The sequence below is a fragment of the Amphibalanus amphitrite genome, unplaced genomic scaffold (genome assembly GCF_019059575.1).
Source record: "Amphibalanus amphitrite isolate SeventyFive unplaced genomic scaffold, NRLGWU_Aamphi_draft 002055F_arrow, whole genome shotgun sequence".
Taxonomy (NCBI): domain Eukaryota; kingdom Metazoa; phylum Arthropoda; class Thecostraca; order Balanomorpha; family Balanidae; genus Amphibalanus; species Amphibalanus amphitrite.
The window spans coordinates 44,344-62,822 of NW_024883548.1; the positions used below are offsets into that span (position 1 = coordinate 44,344).

Here is an 18,479-nt window from a genome sequence, read left to right on the forward strand (position 1 = left end):
TATTGAGTTGGAAATGAAAAACTGACCATAAAACATGCATCGCATAACCTTAGTAAAGTTGGGTTCATGTGGTGACCCTTGGTGACCTTTGGTGACCTGACCTGTGACCTGACCTCGTATGACCAGTGACCTCTAACAGCAACATATCTACTAGGCAACTGACGCCCTATCGCTGATTCCCGACAAAATGCGTTTTCCTCGGTGTTATAGCGCATTCCCTAGAAGACCCGTGAACGGTGAAACATTTCATCTTTGACCTGACCTGTGACGTCATCGGTGACCCCGAGGTCAATAAAATTTGGTTTCCCTCAACAAATTTGACAGGCCTTTCGAACTCCGTTTGAATTTTTCGGATCCGTCCAGTAGTTTCGGAGATACGAGGGGGGGGGGGCAAAAAATAGCCCCCCCCCCCCCACCAGGTCGCGTTATAAACAGACCCCACCAGGGCGCGGGTTATGCGATACAACGTTTCTTTGAGCATGATTGTAATAAATAAAAATGGTGAAATTGACCGTATGCTCATAATATCGGAGAAATTCATTGAAAACAATGTCCAGAATATATTCTTAACCCTCGCCGGCCGAGGGGGGGGGGGCGGGTGCCGCCCCCCCCATAGGGTTTTTTCGCGATAGCTCCGAACACGCTGGCGATAGAGAGCTGAAACTTGGCATACCTGACCTTTGATCCAAGCCGGATCTTTTGACACCAACCGCATTTTTGGGTCAGGTCAGGTCACTGACCTATGACGTCATAAGTGAACCTCTGCACGGTCTTCAGATGTCGCAACTTCGCAACGCCCTCACTGCCAGAGGAGATGTCACAGGGAAATGAAACTTGCAGGATCTAGTATCCATCATGAGTCTCACAGCTTGTATATCTCGGATTTTTCCTAAATGTCATATGAGGTCAGGTCATTTTCGTGACCTCACCATTATAAGTCAATGGGGAAAAATGAAAACTGCTATTCTGGCGCCGGGAACGATCTCCAACTATCTCAAGCACACAGAATCATGCTTTGATGCACTCCTTGCAAGGTTAGATGCGTCACTTTTGCAATGTTGACCTTGCGTGACGTCATTTATGACGTCATCAAGGTTATATTAGTTTTTCGTCAATAACTCTTGATCAAATTGAGCTAGCGAGTCGAGAAAGCCACCAATGGACTCAGGAAGACCTGCCGAATCGAATGATATGCGACATGACCTCTTTCGACCAACTTCGTGACCTGGGGGTGCTGACCTGACCTTGACCTGAGGTCAACACCCCAAGTTGACCTGACCCGGACAAAAAGTATATCATTCGACGCGCCTGAGCAAGGCGAACACGATGCTGCCAAAATCGCGGCTCTGTGGTCGTTTTTTTGCGAAGTTATTCACCAAAAACTGAACCGTACCCTGGGGCACTTGACCTGATCTCAGAGGTTACCGGTTGACCTAGGACCTTGAAATCGGGTACCAATCTCTGCGTCTCGTAACGGCGCACACGCTCGTTTTTTCCGCGACGCGCTAGCTCCACCAGGGGCGAAACGGCGAGGGGGGGTCGTACCCGCCCCCCCCCTCGGCCGGCGCGTATGTAGAAAACCAATAGGTCCGGCGAGGGTTAAACTTGGCATTTTTATTAACCCGCGCACCGACGGGGGGGGGCGGATATCCGCCCCCCCCCCTGAGGTTTTTCGCGGATAGCGGGAAAACCGCGGCGCCGCGAAATTTGGTATGACTATTCTCTCATCAATTTTACACATGGTGTGCAAGTTTGAACCTCCTAACTTTTAAGGTCAGGTCACCAGGTCACTTTGAATGACCCAACCTCAAGTCACTTTTTTGCAACTTTGTCACCGTGCCAGAGCTACAGTAGATGTCGGAGGCCTTTGAAAGTCGCAGGATGTTATTAGGTCATTAGTAGCTACAATTTGTATATCTCGGAATTTTGATGTCGGTGACCTAAGGTCAGGTCAATTTCGCGACCTCCCCATTATAAGTCAATGGGGGAAAAATCAACTCCCTGTTTTTACCACTAAAACGGGTCGGAATGGCCCCATATACCATACATGACTTCACATACGATCAACCTTCACTACCTTGAGGTCTGTTTTGCTGTTGGGCAGCTGTAAGGTCATGTGACGTCATCAAAGGTCACCAAAGGTTTTTTGCCAATAACTCCTTACAGGAACAAGATACAGCCGCGCGGATGGTCTCATTGTGTTCAGCTCGTCAAGACGCATCGAATGATATACATGATGACCTCGAGGTCACGTGACCTGAGGTCAACCTTTGACCTTGACCTTTCGAGGTCAACATATATATCATTCGATGTGGATTGACGAGAGGATCACGATGACGCCCTTAGTTTGTTCCTATCTTGACTACTTCGAAAGTTATTCGAGAAAAACCCTCTCCATATCTAGCGCCGCCATTTTGACTTTTTCGACCCCTGTGACGTCATCTTTGACCTGACCTGAAAATGACCTTAGTAAAAATTGTAGACCTTGTCCGTGCGTATCCGATGCCGTTTACCGCTTGTCGCTATCTTGCTTCGTTCTCGAGATCTCAGGGGGGGGGGGCGGTCATCCGCCCCCCCCCCCGTCGGTACTAAGTTGGCGCAGACCCCCGTCGGTGCGCGGGTTAAATACAAATCAAAGAGTTACACCTATGTCTTAATCGGATCCGAGATCAGGGTCCGTGGGATCAGATACCATATCCATTTTCTTTGATCCGTGCGCATGCCGCATATTCTGTAACATCCGGTACCTACCTACCGCCTTGGTGGATCGATTACTGAACCGTCATTGCTGGATCGATTAATGAACCGTCATTGCTGGATCGATTACTGAACCGTCACTGCTGGATCGATTACTGAACCGTCATTGCTGGATCGATTACTGAACCGTCATTGCTGGATCGATTACTGAACCGTCATTGCTGGATCGATTACTGAACCGTCATTGCTGCATCAATTACCGAACCGTCATTGCTGGATCGATTACTGAACCGTCATTGCTGCATCAATTACTGAACCGTCACCACAACAGACCGCGATATGTCACCGTTACAGCGCACGTTAGCGGCAGTTCGCGGCAGATGGTGTTAACACATGTTTGCAACATGCATAATGCATAATCAACCATGCGTCATGTGACGAAATGCGACTGAAACCGCTCATAACCGTCTGCGGCCGGTATGGAGCTGTTCTATCTAGACAGGTCAGATGACTCGCGGTACGTTGCTGACCTCTCGGGCTGCCTCGCCAAGAGAAACCAGCGCAGGTCAAAGCATTTGGGACCAAATGAAAGATTTAAGCTGATTGAAACTGCTTATTAACCAGAGTAACATGCCTTTCTACCAGGATGAGGGGGCGGCCTCACTGCCCCCCTCCGAAACCATCCCTGACGGCCCAGCTTTCGTGCTGGTAAAAAAAACCACCAACAACCTAACGTTCAAAAACAGCAACCCGTTTACCATCAAGCGGTCCTTGGATCGCCTGTGCGGCCCCGTCACCTCGGCTAAGGCCGTACAGTCCGGGTCCCTTCTGATCCAAACGAAAAACAAAGAGCAGACAGAGATCCTCCTCAACATGACGACGTTCACCGACCAACCCGTGACAACCCAACTCGCCCACCGACTGAACTCAGTGGAAGGTGCTCTCAGGAGCGAGGCGCTGACGGAGCTCAGCAACGCTGAGCTCCTCGACGAACTCAAGGAGCAAGGCGTCATCAAAGTCGAAAGGCTCAGGTCCAACAACATCGAAAAGATGGGTCCTAACCCCACAATAAGACTATGGTTCGCCGGGCGGGACCTCCCGCAAGTCGTGTATTGCGGCTACTTGAGAGTCCCGATCACGCCGTGGGTCTACGCCCCTCGCCCCTGCAAAAACTGTCTCATGTATGGCCACAGTGCGCGGGCGTGTCGTCGCCGCAAACCGCGGTGCGGACGCTGTTCCGAGGAGCACCCGACGGAAGGGTGTAAGGCTCCCCCTCTTTGCTTCAGTTGCGGAGGGCCTCATCCGTCTTGGGATAAGGGGTGCCCCGTTGTCAAAGATGCAAGCCGTTGGCACCGGGAGGCCACAAGACAGGCAGCCAGGGAGCACCACATGAAACAGAACAGCCGCACAACGAACGCAACAGTCACACTGGATCCAGCTGAGTGGCCCCCGCTCCCGGCAGTCCGCGAAAAGGTCCCGCCGCCGCGCCCACGCCCTCCGCGCCCAACACAAACAAGCGAGGACACGCCTCCGCCGGCGAGGCCGCCACCTCCCCCTCCACCGGTGCGGAGCGCCCAGCGCCCTCCGACCCCACCACGAACACCACCACGACCACAGACCACACCCACACAGACACCGCCGCGTCCCCCTCCACCGGTGCGGAGTGCCCAGCGCCCTCCGACCCCACCACGAACACCACCACGACCACAGACCACACCCTCACAGACACCGGACGCGTCACCAACCACGACACTGGAGCCGGACTCGCCTCTGTCCGAGCGGACGGGGACCAGCGCTGCCACCTCACCCACACACTCCATCCCACCATCTGAACCCGCCACTGACACAGAGTCGGAGACGGTCAGCCGGGCCCGACCCATGACCCGTCTCTCAGTAAAACATAAATAAGCAAACATGAGTAACCACACTGAACAATCACGGCCTGAATTCTTTCTCCAATGGAATACCAGCTCGCTGGTATCTCATTGGGGGGAATTCAAGAACTATATCTTGCATAATAAACCGTTACTTGCCGCCATCCAAGAAACCAGATTCATAGACTCTGACTCGACTAATTATAATTTCAACATTCGTGACTATTCTTTGTATACAGATAACGTAAATGAAACACCTCGCCGGGGCGGCTCGGCGCTTTATATCTCAAATAATATCTTGCACCACCAAATTCATCTCAATACAACGCTTAACGTTGTAGGAGCTAAAGTAAAAATAGCACAGCGTGATCTAACTGTCCTCTCTATCTACCTCTCTCCTACCTACCCATTGAATCCTAAACACCTCTCCGAATTGATTTCCCAGCTCTCCCCTCCTTTTATCATAATGGGAGACTTTAACGCCCAAAATCTAACATGGGGATGCACACGCAACGACACAAGAGGCAGACAAATACTTAACGTAATAGAAGCACTTGATTTGATACCACTCACAAACAGAGTACCAACACACACACGCATTTCTAATGGCGAAGCCTCACATAGCGTCATCGACTTCGCTATCACGGACACAAACACCGCGACACTTTTCACCCAATACACTGCAGATGATACCCTATTTAGTGATCACTTCCCTTTGCACTACTCCATTGATGTTCCTTCAGAACAAACAAATTTTAACTTTCTCCCAAGATGGAATTTTCGGAAAGCCGACTGGGCTAACTTTCAAAAACACATTAACGTAGAATGTAGAGATCCCCCTAAAGATATTAACACTTTCCTTGACATGATACTTAACGTAGCAAAACAGACGATTCCTCTCACTCGACCCCCCATCCCCGACAAAAATTCTCCCTGGTGGAACTCTGATTGTCAAAGAGCAGTAGCACTTCGAAGGCGAGCAATGCGTGTCTTTAGACGATGCATCTGCGACGCACACGCGGAGGCAGCTCGTAAGGCTCGACGAGAATCACGTGAAATTATTTTGAAAGCCAAAAGCTCAAGCTGGCAGCAATTTGCTAACACTTTTAATAGATTTACCCCTCTTTCGAAAATATGGTCCCTGATTAAATGTTTCACTAAAAATCGCACCTATTACAAGGTACCCCACCTTTACATTAACAACATACATTACATCATCCCCTCAGAAGTAACTATTCAATTTGCTATCCACTACGCCAATATCTCTTCTGAACAGCAATACCCACCACAATTCACCACAACACTTGATACACACCTCAGTACACTCTCATTCGACTCACTCAACAACGAACAATACAATGCACCATTCAGAGAACATGAGCTTCACTCATCACTTGCCAAATGTGGAAACACATCGGTCGGTCCAGATCAGGTCGCATACCAATTCTTCAAAAATCTCCCTGAATCTGGACTTGCAACTCTCCTGGCTAATATAAATCAACTCTGGGAAAGCAATTCATATCCTCCATCCTGGCGCAGAAGCATTATTATCCCAATCCTTAAAAATGGCAAACAACATTCTGATCCTGCAAACTATCGCCCAATATCCCTCACAAGCTGTGCATCAAAACTAATGGAAAGAATGGTTAATGGACGAATTAGGGCTTATCTGGAGTCCAATAATCTACTTTCTCCATATCAAACAGGTTTCAGACCTAGGAAGTCAGTATCCAGTAACATAACACATCTTATTAACTCGATACAGATTGGATACCAACGTAAAGAGTACACAGTAGCAGTATTCATTGATTTCAAGAATGCATTCGACAAAGTAAATAGGAAAGCTCTACTTATTAAACTACACAAAACAGGCATACGGGGTCATATGGCCCATTTCATCAGTAACTTTCTTTCTAATCGCACCTTCCAGGTTAGGTGTGGGAACACATACTCACCAGATTACATTCTAGAACATGGCCTACCACAGGGCAGCGTCATATCGCCTACACTTTTTACAATAATGATAAATGATATTTTCGATGATGAACCATCTTATATTAAGCACTCTCTCTTCGCTGATGATATAGCACTCTGGTATACTCATCATAACCCTAACATTGGAATCGAACAAATACAACACTCACTTAATAACATAGGAAAATGGTGCAAGAAGTGGGGTCTTACGATCTCACCTAGCAAAACTGTCGCAGTGATATTCTCCCATCGTTTGCTACGTGACAAATGGCGAAACCTCACACTAGATAACAAACCAATCAAATACGTACAAAAACACAAATTTCTAGGAATAACTCTTGATTACACACTTAACTTCAACGCTCACATTGAGGATCTGGTACAAAGGTGTACCAGAAGAATCAACATTATGAAATGCATCGCAGGCAGAAAGTGGGGTGCGGACCGACGCACACTCACGCAACTCTACGTAACCCTAATTCGTCCAATCTTGGATTATAACAGTTTCTTATACGATGATATAGCTTCGAGCCGTATTGACAAATTGCAAACAATACAGAATCATGCACTCAGAATCATCACTGGTGCCCTGCGCACTACGAGAATAACAGCCCTACACATAGACACAAACATACCCACACTTGACAGGCGCCGCAAATTCCTATTGCTGCGCTATTATATACGATGTGCCTCCCGCCCAGATGATATCGCCTACCAAATTCTCACAAACACCCAATCGAACTCGTCACTCACAAATCAGCGTCGCTATCCACTGATCTCTCGTCGCCTCCAGAAAGTAATTGATCACTTTCAAATAACCATTCCAACGATATTGCCAATTCCCCCTATAACATCAGCTTACCTTGATCGCATAGATAATATAGAATACCTCTTCAATGAGAAAAAAGATAGAGTAACAGTAGCAGAAGTAAATCAACTCTTTCTCGAATATTGCCACACACATCAACAAACAACATTCTACTTCACTGACGGATCCGTCATGAACGGCAAATCGGGAGCAGGAGTCTTCTCTACCCATTATAGAAAATCAAGTCGTCTTCCGGATATTTTCTCTATCTTTTCAGCCGAGCTTGCGGCTATACTTCATGCTATCAATCACATCAAAAAGAAAAAAGTTAAGAACAGCGTGATCTGCACTGATTCTGCATCATCACTTTCAGCAATCAAATCACAGAATCAAACCGATCACCACATTGTATACCTGATTAAGAAGAACATAATTCACCTAAACAAGATAGGATACAACATCAGACTTCTATGGATCCCGGGACATAGTGGCATCCCGGGAAACATAAAAGCCGACGAGCTTGCCAAACAAAGCCTTAATCTCTCTAATCGTAAAGAAGATCGCTGCACACATCAAGACGTCCTTTCGCACCTCAATCACGCATTCCGAGACCTGCGCCAGTATGATTGGCAGGCTCTTCCCTACGATCACCTCTTTGAAATCCACCCGCAAATTGGTAACTTCACATCCTCTAATCAAGATAATCGACTCAAGGAAATAGTTCTAGCCAGATTGAGGCTGGGACACACAAAGATAACACATAATTTTATCATAAAAAATGAGCCACCCCCGAGCTGTCCACACTGCGCCGCACACACCCGACTCAACATTGCCCATCTTCTTATCAACTGCCCACACTACGACCAATACCGTCAACCCATCATTCACTACACAAACACACACAACCTCAGCCTGGACCTCCCAACTCTCCTGGGTGATGATCATCCAGATCTAATTGATCTTCTCTTTACCTTCCTCAGTGATTCGAATCTCATCAATAGCATATGATCGAAACCCTGCACACAGTATATAGATGTTCCTATGATCTCCCATCGTCGTCTCCATCCGCTTCGTTTTGCTTCCATTCGTTTTCGTTCTCGCCGCCTTTTCCAAGTGTATATATATGTGTGTAAGCTCGCGGTTCTCGACAGGGATCCCTCTTAAAGGTTGAGGCCCACTCGAGACACAGAAGCTATCGCCGGACACCCCGGGCGCGGCCTATGTGGCTTGCATCCATGGCCCCCCGGGAGTGGATGAAGGTGATAGCTCCACAAACACACATACACATTAGCGATATAACGTAACGTAATATAACGTAATTAAAGAAAGGGCTTTTTTACTGTGTACTTTGGCTGAAAGCACAGGTTTTTGCCCTCTTGGTTAGGCACCAGGTTTTTTCTAGTTAGGACTTTTCCTGGTAAAGTTCACCCCACAACAACACACACCAAACAACAGCACACAAATCAGCAGCAAGTCTCAGCAGCAAGCTCTATGTAAGTAACCAAATTTATCGGTCTCGCCTATCTGGCACCTTTTTGGCCTTCCCTTTGTTTTGCAACCCACCGGACGCCACATGAGCCGGTCTAACGTAAAGTTTGTCTTTGCTTTGCTTCTTGGGCCGGAATCAAATAGCCGGCAATTAACTTAACGTAAAACAAAAGATCTGGCTAATTGCCAGCAAGTAACTTCCCTTCCCCTGCTATAGCCTTGAGCTAGCGGGGATGCAAAATTCAAAAAAAAAAAAAAAAAAAAAAAAAAAAAAATTTTAACCCACGAGCCGCTGAGGGGCATAAAGTTGCCCCCCCTTTACGTTTTGTGAAATATCTCCGAAACCTGATGAGCTACGAACGTGAAACTTGGCATAGCTTCAAATGAATACCTAGGCAATGTTTACGGAAAGTTTGGTGGTTGTAGCACCTAAGATGACGTCACAGTGACGTCATAAAGTTTTGTCGTTTTCCGATATGGACCGTTTCTGATGACGCTGAGCATGAAACTCAACTGTAAATGAACTAGACAGCACCTGCCGTCACCCTAAAACATCTAACTACACTTCCATCTAGTTTCTGACCAATAATCGACCCTTTATATTCGGTCCCATATATCTGATGTATCGTGAGGAATATGAGAGTCGCAAATCTATAATTTCACTTATGACGTCACTGTGACGTCATTTCAAATGGGATCGACACCAAATTTGGACACAACCTCGGCTAGGTACTCAGGAGGATGTTTGCAAAGTTTCGCTTCTCTATCTCTTCGCGTTGCGACGATATCGTCGCAGAAGTAAAGGGGGGGCAACTATATGCCCCCCCCCCAGCGGCCGGCGGGTGGCGCGGAGGCCCAGCGGCCGCCGGGTTAAGCAGCCTGAATGGGTGCACCCATTTAGACTGCTGAAAATAAGCCGGTTCAGGGAGCTACTTTTTGATACGAGTGCTATTTTTTTACAGCCAATTAGCCTGCTTAAAATATGCCGGTACAGGGGGCTGCTTTTTGACAAGGATGCTAAGCATTTTTTACAGTGTAGTTATCTAATACAGATTTTGCCAAATGTCACTGATTCTAGGTCAAGTCTCAGAGCTATCAGATCGCTCTCACTAAGTATCGCAATATGAACCCAACTTTATTAATCTACTGTGGCTCTGACAAGGTGGCAAAATTAGAAGAAAAAATTGAGGTCGGGTCGTTCGAAGTGACCCAGTGACCTGAGCTTAGGAGTTGGGAGGTACAGTGAGCAAAATTGGTGAGGGAATATCCACGCTAAATTTTGTGGTGCGTGGCGCCACGATTTCCCACTTTTTACGAAAAACCTCAGATGGGGGGGGGGATCGCCCCCCGCAGGTGCGCCGGCTAGGAAAACTTCATCTCTTCAGAACACACACACACACAAACACACAAACACACATGGTTCAAGACTACGAACATGATCATGCCATGTGCGCGACCGATTGCAAAATCAGCCAACTTGTTCTCTCCTCCCATCGACACGTACCTGAGCTCCCCTTGAATTTTTCAGCAGGTGATAAAGCGCCTACACTGCTCCAGTGTGCTAGCGTAACAAAGTATAACCTCCCTCCGCGAGACTGCAGCATTTGCAGTCACTCACACTCGGCTGAGTTGGGCTACGACCCTGGAGCAGGGGCACATGCAGTGACCTCATCGTCAATAAACGGCTGCTGTCCAGGGGGGAGGGCCGGTAATCCCCCCGGATAACACCGGCCGGTGGATAATCCGGCATTGGTATTCGTACGAGAGATGGACTGTGGGACTGTCTATAACTCCAGTCTGATCTGCACGGGTCATTGTTCCGCTCACTGTCCTGTAGACGCTGTGCACTGTGCAAGTCTTCCTGTCCTTCCATTCGTTCCTTGCCCTCCCTGTAGAACGGATTAATGTTCTGCAAGATGGTGCTCAGAGGTCAGTCTAGTTTCCTTAATATTAAATAACGCCGCCAGCATTTCTTTTTTAACGTTCTTGCAATTTGGAAACCGAGAGATTAGTGTAGCAAGTACGCACTTCCCAGTGCAGTGTTTGTTTGAGTCAGCTGATTTGCAAGCTACAAGATGATGCAGTCGGCGTTACGCATGCATACGTCTAAACGATATCTGCTCTTTGCTCTCTGCTCTGCTCCTTGCCAGTTTGCAGTGCCTCTTTGCCGAGGTCATCCACCCGCAGCGTTACGATACATACTATTCAGAGATACGTCACTACTCGTATTGTCTGGAACCTTTCTTCCATCCGCGCCGTACGAGCAGTGGTTTCCTGATTCCATCACTGCCTGGGAGGAACGACCTTGACCCGAATGAAACCCACCGGAGTGCCGGTTTTGGAGACAGGTCCTACTGACGCTGACACCGAGTCGAGTGTATAATTGGTGTCGAGGTTATCAAGTCTCGACAGGCCCACTCCTGACCCCTCCCTCTATGTCCTACCCCTCCCCCTCCAGCAGTTCGCGCATGCGCCGTACAGAGGACAGCGGATGTAATGGACCAGACAGTGACATCATTTTTTGGTACCAACGAGAGTGGCGCAGTGAGCTTGTTGATCAGTTTGGTTGGGACATATGTATGAAGGAAGGGAGGAAGAGGTAGGAAGGGCAGAGGAGAGAGAGAGAGAGAGAGGGAGAGAAAAAGAAAGAAAGAAAGAAAGAAAGAAAGAAAGAAAGAAAGAAAGACAGACAGACAGACAGACAGACAGACAGACAGACAGACAGACAGACAGACGGAGAAATGACGAGTCTCGGTGTTAAAGGAACGAGACCCTGATCATTCGCGCTGGCTATACCGTCCGTACCTACATAATTCACGTTATCCACAATCTGTTACGATCTATATTTGGTGAATTCAATAGCCGGAAATATTTTTCTTCAGAGCATATCTTTGTCGTTCCTACCATGCTACCTACACAACCTAGCTGACTGAGCGCCTATACAATAATTTATGTATCAAGGTCGGCACTCGAAGCGTCTTCCACCACGGCGACAAACATGTGTAGTTTCCCTTCGTGACAGAGCGCGACAAGTAATTTGAACACGGAATGCAGGCGGAACTGTCGTGAGTCACTGACGCTCTACATGGGTAGCTGTTAGGAGGACGTAACTCAGTTTTCACCGGGCGAAGCTATCGGGAAGGCAATGATCCGTGCCCTCATAATCATACGACGGGCTCTACATAATTCAAACGTGAATCTTAAAATTAACTGTCCTACAAGCGATCGCTAAGCTTCTTTTGATAACGAAGTTAATTGCTGTCTAGGATTCTTCCTAATTAACCCGCGCCCTGCTGGGGGGGGGTTGAACACCCCCCTTGTGGTTTTTCGCGAATATCTCAAAAACGGCGGCGCGGAGCGCCGCCGTTTTTGGTACACCTTATCATACATCAATTTTACACATGTTGTGAAACTTTCAGACCAAGGTCATTCAAGGTCAGGTCACCAGGTCACTTGAAGTGACCTAACCTCATAAAAAGTTTCATAGCGGCCCTGGTGGCGCAGTCGGTTAACCCGCGCCCGGCTGGGGGTCCTGGATTTCCACGCCCTGCTGGGGGGGGGGGTGTTTGAACACCCCCTTGTAACTCGGCTCCTGGGCCACGTAGCGATACGCGGAAGGCGGCGTTCGAAAGAGCGTCAAAAAGAATGACGAAATCACTTCGGTCAATTTTTGGTCAAGTCAAAGGTCAGGTCACCAAAGGTCATTGAAGGCAAAATTTCGCCGATTTCCAGGTCGAATGTCGAAAATTTCCAAGAAGCCAACGCATAACTCGAGAACCAATAGAGCTGCAGCGCCGCGGAAAAGCGCATTCGATAGCTCTATTAAAGCCCTTTCTGAATAATTCTCTCAGATTTGACCTAACGTCAACGGTTTTGCCTGCAGGGGGTAAAAACTGCAAAAATAGCCGATTTTTTCGGAAACAGTTTTTCTGCAATAACTTTTGACCCAAACCTTGTACGAGCTTACTTTTACCAGCATTGTGTTCCTCTCGTCAAGACGCATCGAATGAACTATAAGTTGACATTGAAAGGTCAACTTGAAAATTTGACCTCAGGTCAAGGTCATGACCTGACCGGAAAGGGTCATGTTGCATATCAGTCGATCCGTATCGTCGAGCTTAACACATCTAAGGCGTTTTCATCGCTCTAGTATGCCTTTATCAAAAGTTATTTGCGAAAAACTGTTAGATACCATTCGTGACCTAAGATGACCTCAGGGCATAAACAAGGGTCACGGTCACGGACACCATTTTCATGTTCAGTGTGTCTAAACCACTTGTACTTCGGTGTTTGGGAGTGTTTATAATGTCTTTTGTCCAAAAGAGGCGCATTTCAATTTTCTCCCATTGACTGGTGGATGTCTGCTACATAGGTGTGAGTTGTGACCTAAAGTGGCCGAAGTTTGGTGATGATCTGAATAAAACTTCTCAAGTTATTCGAAATTTGGTGATGACCGGTTTTTTTTGTGTCACCCTGTATTTCTTCGTATCTCCTATCCACACAAACAATGCAATTACAATTTACAGTTCAGTTATTAATGTGATTCCTTCCTTTGCAATCACTTAATATTTATGTTGTTTGCAATCACGTTGTAGTCATTCAACCCTCTTGCTCAGTTGCTACTTATATTGCTTAGGTACCATTTTCCGTTTCCATTTGGGTGGCAAGCTCACCAGCGGAGATCGTTCTATTTCCAAGTTTTCATGACTCTACATAAGTGCTACATCCATTTCCGGATTTCGGGTGAAAATTTCAATCCCAGAGGATGTCACTCCCCTGATGACCAATTAGCTGACTCCGGCAGCCCGGAAGGGCGCAGTTTCCGGTGGACGATTCGCTGACGTAACAGCGGGCCTATGGCATAAAGAGTTACGTGGCGTTAAATACGGCCGCAGTGAGGAGACGTCATAAGGTAAAACTGGCATTTGTCACATGATGTGTTGACAGTTGACACACACACATGGGCGCGAATGAGCTGTCTAAAGGAGAGGTCAAATGTGTGATGGATAATGATGAGTTAATCTGTCAATCAGCAATGAACACACCACATTGGACAGGGGATTATGGACGCGTCGACGTGAACTTTCTGGCGCTACGATCACGCCACTTCCCCATAATGTGCATTATGCACGTACTACGAACGTATGTACGTACGAGTATGTATGCGCGGACTGCGGAGTAATAGAGCACTGAGTAATAGCTCATTTTGGCAACTGTGCACGTAAGTAACACACCATTCAAAATGCGTTGTTTACTGACAACACCACTGTCACGCGTCACATAGTTCCATTCTGTGAATGGTCCATCATCGCATTTAGCTGACAGCTGACAGGCGACAGTTGTCTACATAAGTGCTGACGCCATTCGCAGTTCCAATCAATAGCTTAGTTTAAAACTCACGTTGACCGGAACCAAAGCCTCATGACGATCATGATCGTTCGATTGCTGGAGATAATCTCAGATCTCGGATCAAACAGACCGCTGCCGGCGGGTCAGCCGTCCGACATTCCTCAGTGGAGGGCTGTCGGTATCAGAGACGCGTGCAGTGAATCGCAATGTGAAACTGTCACACACAAAGTGCAACGATTTACTGAGGGACGCTGCCAATACCACAAGGCGAGATAGAGCCCTAACAGATGTTTCAGCATGTGTGTGCCGATGCGTCCGATATCTCTGAATACCAACATGCAAAGTGTATGAAAAGCGCTGAGCCCTGCCGCCTATCTGCTCCATGTTGTTCCATTGAGACCATGTGTCCGATTGGGGTAACACGGGTGATGACAGACGAAGATCTGGAGCTGCCAAGTTACATTCTACTCAGATACAGCACTGGTTTCATTGCCGTGTCGCCATTGGCTGGTATTAGTCAGATCTGAAGGAAAGATAGGCCCAGGCGCTCAGCATGGCTGTCAACAGTGTTGCCAGGTCTAGAGGTAAACCTCCAGATCTAGAGGTTTTAGGGGAGCGTTTCGGGGCTCCTGGAGGTTTTTGAAAAATGCCGGATTCTAGAGGGTTTTCTAGAGGTAATCTGAAAATCCCAAAAAAGACAATTAGCATCAAGGTCTCTTGAGAACTATTTAGGTACTTAATTTCATGTTATTATCTTTAAGTATTGCATGCTTAAAACACACTTTTATTACAGATTGATGGAAACGATAAGCCTACTTTTGGCTTCTTCACTATTGAGGCTCTGGCCGCCGGCTGCAGCTAAAAGTTCTCGATATACCGTGGGCACCAAGGCTATGTAAACCTGGTGCCCACGGTGGGCACCAAGTCCACCAAGTTATGTTATGTGGACAAATGCAAAGGCATGCGAAGGATGAGTGAATTATCTTGATTGGGGATACAACCGGGTGTTTCCAAGCCCACTGCCAGCTGCTGCCAGCGCGCTGACGTCACACTTTGGGTCTGTTCCAGTCCCACTTCCAATCCTAACACATTTAAACTCCTCCAAGGGCAAGATAGAGGAGGTTGGAGCAGGGCCCTCCTTTGATTTGTAGGGGCTAGATCTGACACTGGAACAGGGAAGCAATCTTGGAGGAGTTTAGAGGTGTTATAGGAGGTGCGACTGGAACAGACCCTTTGGTAGTGTTGGAGCAATGGGCTTGGTGATGTCATCACGCGCTAGCAGCGGATGGCAGCGTGCTTTGAAACGGCGCCACGGTTTGTGATACGGAGGTAGGTATGGAGGTAGGTATATGTACTTTATAATCAGCGGCAATGGAACAGAGGTTTCTAGAGGTTTTTACAACATTTTCTGGAGGTATTGGCATCACTCGACCTGGCAACACTGGCTGTCAAACCCTTGGACGCATGCGTGCCCTTGAGAGGAGTTCGTAGTAAAAATATCATGCCAGCGTAAAAACGTGTGTATCTGTGCCACGTGCTATGTTTTGACTGCTAAGTGCTAGCTAGTCATGTGAAATTGTTCCGTGAACATTAGGTTGACTTGTTCTATAGATTGATGCATACACAAGAACCAAAAGTGGCTCCGTACACCAATTTCATTGACTGTACTTACATCAATCGCATATATGCAATATGCATAGGCAGTATCATAGACGACACTTATCCTTTGTTGTCTAGAACGTAAATTGGACTCAATATAGCAGACTATAAACCGATTTGTTTAGCTCAATACAGTTACAGGGTACAAACCAATTAACCCTCGCCGGCCGAGGGGGGGGGGCGGGTGCCGCCCCCCCCCCCATAGGGTTTTTTCGCGATAGCTCCGAACATGCTGGCGATAGAGAGCTGAAACTTGGCATACCTGACCTTTGATCCAAGCCGAATCTTTTGACACCAACCGCATTTTTGGGTCAGGTCAGGTCACTGACCTATGACGTCATAAGTGAACCTCTGCACGGTTTTCAGATGTCGCAACTTCGCAACGCCCTCACTGCCAGAGGAGATGTCACAGGGAAATGAAACTTGCAGAATCTAATATCCATTATGAGTCCCACAACTTGTATATCTCGGATTTTTCCTAAAGGTCATATGAGGTCAGGTCATTTTCGTGACCTCACCATTATAAGTCAATGGGGAAAAATTCAAACTGCTATTCTGGCGCCGGGAACGATCTCCAACTATCTCAAGCACACAGAATCGTGATTTGATGCACTTCTTGCAAGGTTAGATGCGTCACTTTTGCAATGTTGACCTTCCGTGACGTCATTTATGACGTCATCAAGGTCAAATTAGTTTTTCGTCAATAACTCTTGATCAAATTGAGCTAGCGAGTCGGGAAAGGCACCAATGGACTCAGGAAGGCCTGCCGAATCGAATGATATGCGACATGACCTCTTTCGACCAACTTCGTGACCTGGGGGTGATGACCTGACCTTGACCTGAGGTCAACACCCCAAGTTGACCTGACCCGGACAAAAAGTATATCATTCGACGCGCCTGAGCGAGGCGAACACGATGCTGCCAAAATCGGCGCTCTGCGGCCGTTTTTTGCGAAGTTATTCACCAAAACTGAACCGTACCCTGGGGCACTTGACCTGACCTCAGAGGTCACCGGTTGACCTAGGACCTTAAAATCGGGTACCAATCTCTGCGTCTCGTAACGGCGCACACGCTCGTTTTTTTCCGCGACGCGCTAGCTCCACCAGGGGCGAAACGGCGAGGGGGGGGGGGTCGTACCCGCCCCCCCCCCTCGGCCGGCGCGTATGTAGAAAACCAATAGGTCCGGCGAGGGTTAAATTACCATCGGACGCAGCAAACATAATCAAATACCGTCGTTTGTCACAAGCTCAGAAGTACCATTTCGCCGAAAGTCACCGTTTCTCCGAGTCATGTGGCCCCATTGTTTCACCATTCTTTTTTCGGCACGAATGCTCGCTTTCATGCAAACACCCAAGGTCTTTTGTGTGTGCTATCCAGCGCAAACTGCATACATTGAAGCATGAGGAAGATCTCTACAACAATTTGGAGCGCTGGCCATCGTTCATGCTTGTTTCGAAAGATTGGTTTTCTTGTTTAATAAACAATGTTTATATATGCTCTACTTGCAGTCGTACTCGTACGCATGACACCCTTATTGCGAGAACATCGTCCGTTGCAAATCTATCCGAGGACGAGCGTTCAGCGCTGAACAAAGTAGACCTGTGTAGTGGGTATGCCATAGACAATAGACATAGATCCTGTACACCATTGACCATACGAGTAGAGCTCTGTAGTCTGTATCCTGCAGTTGGTAAGAAAGACGACGAACAAACGGAAACTCAACGGTACAGGATAGCTCACCGTGTTGTGTAGACTGGAAGTTTTACGTCGCACTGGAGCAAGTCGTTCAACGCCAAATGCATAGGTAAATAGTTTATCATTAAATACTAGCAGATTAGGCAAATGTAAACACTGGCAGCCTTGGGCGACACCAGAATCCTTCCAAGCTCAGCTGTTGGCTGGTACTCACCCAGACTGACCCTTCGAAACCCTGTCAGTGTGCTGACAAACAGTCTGACTCTTGACTATTCTTTCCGTTGCAGAAATCTGGAGCTCTTGTCGCTTTAGGCTGGGGCCATCTCTATGGGCGACACTGAAATTTTCGACCAGGACCTCAGTTGTTCATAAAATGCTTCCGTTACTACCTCTTGTTTTAGTCATAAATCATCGCTTTAAGCGAGCTGTGGAAAAACGAGCTTGATTTGAATCGTATTTGAACAATACTCGCATTAATGCAAACAATACGTGGATGCAGATTTACAAGTTTGCAAACGGAAGCAAAAACCTTCGGAAAACCACAAATCTGAGGTCCTGTTCGAAGATATTCCTCAGACGCACTGTGTTCACCTCCAATACAATTCCACTCACAGAGGGCCGCTCACAATTCACAGCGCACTCTTCCGCCACCCTCCATCGGCGGCATCGGTCGCTCAACTGAGCGGCGTCGTAGCACGTGACAGCTAGCGACTGCGACGGCGGCGTACGGTAACGGAGCCGGTGGGGGAGGGGGGGAGGGAGGGGGGGGGGGGGGGGGGGGGGGGCTGGTGCACCGGCTGACCTCCAGGTGCTCTTCGCTTATTGCGAGAGACGGAGAGGGAGAGAGAAAGAGAGGTGGGTAGAGAGGCATAGAGAGGGAAGTGAATAGAAGGGGAGAGAGAGAGAGAGAGAGAGAGAGAGAGAGAGAGAGAGAG

General features: G+C 47.8%; 1 protein-coding gene across 1 annotated transcript in view; it reads right to left on the reverse strand.

Annotated features, from left to right (window-relative positions):
- LOC122376216 (Ig-like and fibronectin type-III domain-containing protein 1) overlaps positions 1-18,228 on the reverse strand; it is a 43,651-nt gene extending 25,423 nt beyond the window's left edge. Inside the window, exon 1 of the mRNA XM_043355999.1 lies at positions 17,759-18,228. The gene's annotated coding sequence lies outside the window, so the exon portion shown is untranslated. The remainder of the gene's footprint in view (positions 1-17,758) is intronic.
- Between the last annotated feature and the right edge of the window lie 251 nt (positions 18,229-18,479).